This window comes from Haliaeetus albicilla, chromosome 20, assembly GCF_947461875.1.
Source record: "Haliaeetus albicilla chromosome 20, bHalAlb1.1, whole genome shotgun sequence".
NCBI classification, from domain to species: domain Eukaryota; kingdom Metazoa; phylum Chordata; class Aves; order Accipitriformes; family Accipitridae; genus Haliaeetus; species Haliaeetus albicilla.
Window position 1 is genome coordinate 9238429 of NC_091502.1, and position 6000 is coordinate 9244428.

Sequence of the window (6000 nt, forward strand, 5' to 3'; positions counted from 1 at the left end):
CTCTTAGCCAAACTGCTGGCACAAGTTTGGAGTTAGTAACCCATAGCAGTACCACTGTCGTTCCAAACTGCTGGCACAAGTTTGGAGTTAGTAACCCATAGCAGTACCACTGTCGTTCCAAACTGCTGGCACAAGTTTGGAGTTAGTAACCCATAGCAGTACCACTGTCGTTCCAAACTGCTGGCACAAGTTTGGAGTTAGTAACCCATAGCAGTACCACCGTCGTTCCAAACTGCTGAGGTAGTGCTCTACCCTATTACTTTTTAATACACTTCTGTTTTCTATATAGAAACAAGGGTAACAGAATCATGGAGCTCTCAAGCCTTAAAACAGGGCAAATTCTTTGTTTTAAACTGGCACAGCTGGGAAGTTAGCAGAGTCCTGCTGCATTACACCAGCGCAGAGCTGGGCTAACCATCACGATGCAGAGGCCTGTGCAAAGACTAATAAAGCAATGTCTAGCTCCAGTGTTTATGCCCTATGTGATTAAGCATGATACTTCTTCTAGTAATCTTAAAAGCAAATGTTTTTTAAAGTTTCTTTGTAACATCCTGGTCTTGCTGACTGGCCTGCAGTTGGGATTTCAGGACTGGTGTTTGTGCACTTGACAGCTTTTATCTGTAGACTGGTGTCTTACTAAGGTGGAAGAAACCTGAACTATTCAGTTACATAATGGACACGCAAATGCTTTTCCAGAAATTACCATTTGTTTATGGAGGGGGGTGGAGGCTGTTTCCTGAGCCACCATTGTTGCAGTCATTGCAGACCTGCTTGTGTCTTTGCCATTTGCTAGCTGGGACATCCAATTAATTAGGCTGAACTTGTTTCTTTTTGTATCTATCCATCCTGGGTTAATAGTTTAAAGGGTGGTATGAAAGACTGAAGTTCCTGGCACTGCAAACTTACGAATAGTTTTATTCAAAAGACTAGTCTCTCTGCATGAAAGACCAAGATGTCATCACACAACAGCTAAAGCAAAAATACTTGGATTTTTACATCTGTATTATTACAAAACGCTCAAATTTTACCCAAGCAAAAATACTTCAATTCAAACACAAGGTCACAGAGTTCCATGCTTTTATTTGAGTATATTACATTTTGATAGAAGTACATCAGAAGTTAGCAGTTATAACAGCACCCCCCTCTACACTGGAGCACAACCTGTGTCAAGGTATGCCTGTCCCTCATGCAGATGTCAGCCTCTCAAGCAGCCCCTGTGACACCTGCAGAAATGCTCACGGGCAGCCCATGGGCATCCTGTCTCTATACCAATGCAGCGCGGTGCCCAGAATGGAGCCCTACATACTATGAACCAGCCTCTGAGGTGTGCTTGCTTGCTTTCAGATCCCCATGCGCTAGCAGGTGTCTTCATGTTGCACAGCTGGGTTTATGCCCGACAGAGTACATCTATTCTAGAGGAAGAGTGTGGAGCACCCCTCAAAGGGCAGCTGAGATACACCCACTCAGACCAAATATGAAACCAGAATTACCCACAACCTTCTCTGCAGTATCAATGTCTCAAGAGCATCTGGGAGAAATCCTGTGTTCTCTTCCCAGATTTTTGCTAGAGTTCTGACACCTTGTGTAAAGAAGTATAATGGTCCCAGCTTAATTTGGGGTAAACAGTATCTTGTAATCCATCTTTGCTGGACTTGCAGAATTATCTTTCTTGTCCTACAGATTTGTTAGCGGCTTTGCCTACTGTGTAGGAAAAATACCAGTCCAGTGGTTCAGATTTCACTGAATCTGGAAAAATTTAGATCGCCAGTTCTGCAACCTAAAATGCATATGAGCAGTTCTTTGACTAAAATAATCAGGACTACTAATGAGACATAAGTCTTGTGAGACTAACTTTACTCTGTATTTTAACTTACTGCAATAGAATGTTGTGAGCCTCTGAGTAATAGATTACGTTAAGTACTACAGTTATTTTTGTAACTGATTTCTGAATATATTAAGATACAGATTAGCAGGTTGAGTATCTTAAACTGATGAAAACCATTAGCAATTAAAAATCTCTTCCAGGGATTTTGAAAATGTGATGAGAAGCAAATGACATCTGGTTATACTAACATCTTGAAGAAGGCCTGAACCTTCTATATATCATTGCTCTGAAGGCTCTTGTCTTGATGAAGCAATTTCAGCAGCAGTTCTTATGTGGCAAGATGAAGAAGCGAACACAGAATGCGCCTATGTCTCAGTGCAGGTGACAATGCAGCTTCTCGTTTTACTCACAATATCTGGATTAAAAGCCCCTAGGCAGACTTCAGATGTATCTTCATTTCGCTTGTAAAACCACTTTAACAATACAGCCTGCCTTGCTGTATTTTCCAGGATGTGGTGTTTCAGTGTTATAAAACTACTAATGAAAAAGACATATAAGCAAAAATGCTGTATTCTGCTCTGCTACTATTAGCAGTAATAGTGTGACTATGCTACTATTGGAGGATAAGCAGGTTACACTAAGGGCTGTATTCTCTTCTTCCATACAGAGTTGTATAGTAGGACTACTGCCATCAGATTTTGTATGTGCGGGAGAATAAATATCAAAATGAGCCTTTGCAAATACAGTGAACTTTAAAGAATCTTGGGTGGAACTGTGACAGACCATTCCACAGGGAATGGTAGCACTTTTGAGGATCTCAACAGTTGGTGATTGCATTTTAAGTTAGAAATTTAATTGCTAAGCAGAGCTATAAACAGGAATCTAACTCACCATTTTCATGGTCTGTTGCATTTATGAACAAGGTTTTCTGAGCCCCAGTAGTTGTACAGTAACACCTGAAATGGACCTCTGCATAAATGAATTTTCCCAAAGCCTAAGTTGCGTAGAAGAACTGACTTCCTACAGTAATGAAGGATTTTCTGAACAGCTGTGTAACATGTATTTCTTACATTCTCCTAAAGGGAACTAAAAATTGACCTTTCAGAAAGAGGGAGTTTTGAGCAATTACTTGCTCTTCAGTAGTCTCTTTGAAACTTTGCTTTACAGAATTAAACCTTAGAGATTCCTTCCCCTTTTTTTCCTCAAGGCATGTATAGTTTGATCACTGACATGCTCTCTCTGTGGGCTAAACCTAGTTTTATTTCTAAGAAAATGTGGAGCTCACTGGAGCATATAACTTGCCACACTGCATTATGTTCATTTAGCCCAGTTGTGTATCTCTAACTGTTGTCAATTCCCAATGCTTCTGAGAAGATGCAAAAGCAAAACAAACCCAAATATATTTTTGACAGAATGGGGTGATGGAGATTTCATCCTAATTACTGACTTGTTTGAACTTTGTTTTTCAAGCTGGGTGTTTTTTTTTTCTTTTAATACCTCTTATATAAGTAACAGGAATATCCAGAAATACAGTAATTTGGGACAAGAGAATATTGCCCTTCCTCTTAGACTCTTGCTGTGCGTTTTGACTTCAATAACATGCTGGAACAGTGAGTTTCACAGTCTATTTTGTTCTTTGATGAAAAGACAACACTCGGTTTCAAATATACGAGTTGTCAGCTACACAGTCTGCCTCCTCTTGTACTACAAGACTAAGAAAATGAAAGCTCACAAACAACATTCTCTATTCTATTTTTATGTTTGCAAGCCTTTTGCTAGATCTTGACCCAGTATTTCTAGGGAATATTTACTAAAAAGTGACCTAAATAATACTGTACTTCACATTTACAGCTTAACAAAACAGAACTTAGAAAGAAGGAAAGTAAAGGAAGGGAAATGGGACAGCAACTACACTTTCCCTAAAAGACAGTAGTTTTAATTTAGAGTTATCCTCTGATTTCTTATGGCAGGTGACAGCTACTTACCTCCTTAGGTAGTACTTTATTCAGTGGTACTTAGTGTCAAGTCCAGTGGATTGACCACCTGCCTCAGTTTAGGCTGTTGCATGCTGAAGTGTCAACATGTAATTTGGGTTAGTTGCTCCAAGTCACCTGGTAACCTTTCCTACTGACCATCCTGCTGGCTGTTTCTTTTCATTAGTTACTCATTAGTGATTTTGTGCTTTTTCATAGGAGATTACATATAAAGACAGAAATAAACCTTGTTGCCCAAGGAAGATTGGGTTTAAAGGGAGGTTTTAGATTAGGGTGACTGCTAGCCCTGAGCACATTTACACTGAGTTAGTTTGCCCAGGCTTTTCACACATTACTGTAATTACATCACTGTTTCAAATTTATACCATGCTTTTTCTCAGTGGCTGACTTGTTAACAGAAATACAACAAAGCAGAAACTTCCAACAGAAGGTTTCAAGCCTGCCTGTTTCTGTTCAACTCCTTTTCTATCCACAAGATGCCAATGGAGCACTCACCCCTTCTTGGTTTTCCATTCCTCTACAGTGCTCAGGAAAGGGCTGCCGTTTTTTTTTTTCCTAAGCCTCAGGCTTGCATATTTGAATCTCTTCTTATTTATTTCATTTCTTAGGCAAAAAGCTCTAATTCAGTTAGAGGGAATTTTTTTGTGCCCCTTCAGTGTCTCCAAATGTCTCCTAATTCTGTAGTCTTTTAGGCTGCAACAATCAGAGCTGTACACAGATTTCAGCTGAGGTTGTATTATCTTACATATATGAATCTTAAACATTTTGTTAATCACAGCCACATACTGTACTGTCTACACTGATAGCTCTGTCTTCTTCTGGAAACAATATTGTCAACATATAATGTGCAAGATTAATTTGTTACATTCTCTGCCTTCTGCAAACTTCATTTGCCATTGTGTTCCCTGTACACCGAGGAAATTCCCCCAGTCTTTTGTAGGTTGACAACAGAAAGGAAGTTTGCAGGGCTCAGCTGAAGCAATGAGGAAAAAAATTCTCAGCTGTACTTACATGATAGGAAATGATGTAAAGAAGCAAGAAAGGGCAGATCTTCAAGCTACCAAACCTCCATTTTCATGCAAAGCCTCCGTGGTTTTGACTGGCTTCATGTAGAAGAATCTCCATATAGAAGATGATGAGCAAGCAGTAGGGCAACTAGAGTAACTCTCCTCTTCATCTGTTAAGTGGGAGCAAGGAACATATTTTGTTTAAAAGAAACAAAAAATGACCAAACCAGAGGTCTTAGCAGGAGGAATGCTTCATCTCATCTAATTAAACTCAAAAGATGAACATCTGAGGTATAGAGATGTATGCAGCAGACAGATGTTCAAACTAGTCCCAGAATTCATCAGCTCCAGGACGTAACATAATTTTGAACCTCCAGGTGGAAAAAGTAGTAACCAAACCTGCTGGTTTCAATGTAGGCTGTGAGTAGCATTTTATGCCAAAAGTTGAACTTAAAAATGCGTTATCTACTGAACATTAGTTCAGGATATCGGAAGAAATTCTTCATTGTTCAACAAGATGAATGACTTGGATTGGTACTTCTGCCTTCATAGTGGATCTCAGTTTTATAACTATTTTCAGCCCAGCTTTTGTCATCAAACTAGGTTCCTCTGCAAGTTACTTGATAACTTTAAAACCTACTAGCCAACTTGAACCAAATGCAACAAAGGTAGGGGCCTTGAAAGAAATTAATATCCTACAAATTTCATGGAAATAGCCATCAGGAAAGAAGAAAAAGACAACTGAGGTGTCCCTAGCTGGGAAGGATTGACTGAGTGACCTCATAACTTCTCAGTCAGCAGGGAATCCACACCAGGCAGAGCTCTTAAGTTCACCTCAGCCACAGGAAAGAATTACAGCTACACCAAGTCAGTTAGTTATAGCACTCTGTTTCCAAACACACACAACCTCAGTCAATGTAGTTTCATGGAGCAATTTACCTATTTTGTAATTTCAACTTCAGCAGCATCTGAAGTATAAAATCTGTCCTTATGTGCCATCCTTTCAATCTCTGTTCACCAGTCAACTTCATGAATGACAAGTCATAGAAAACCATTAGTAGAATTTAGACCCTTAAAGGGACTAAGTCAAACTAATTTCCCATTTCAATTTAATCATATTTCATTGCTTTGGTACTCTGGTAGTATTCTAGCCCATCTGATTCTTCAACTGCCT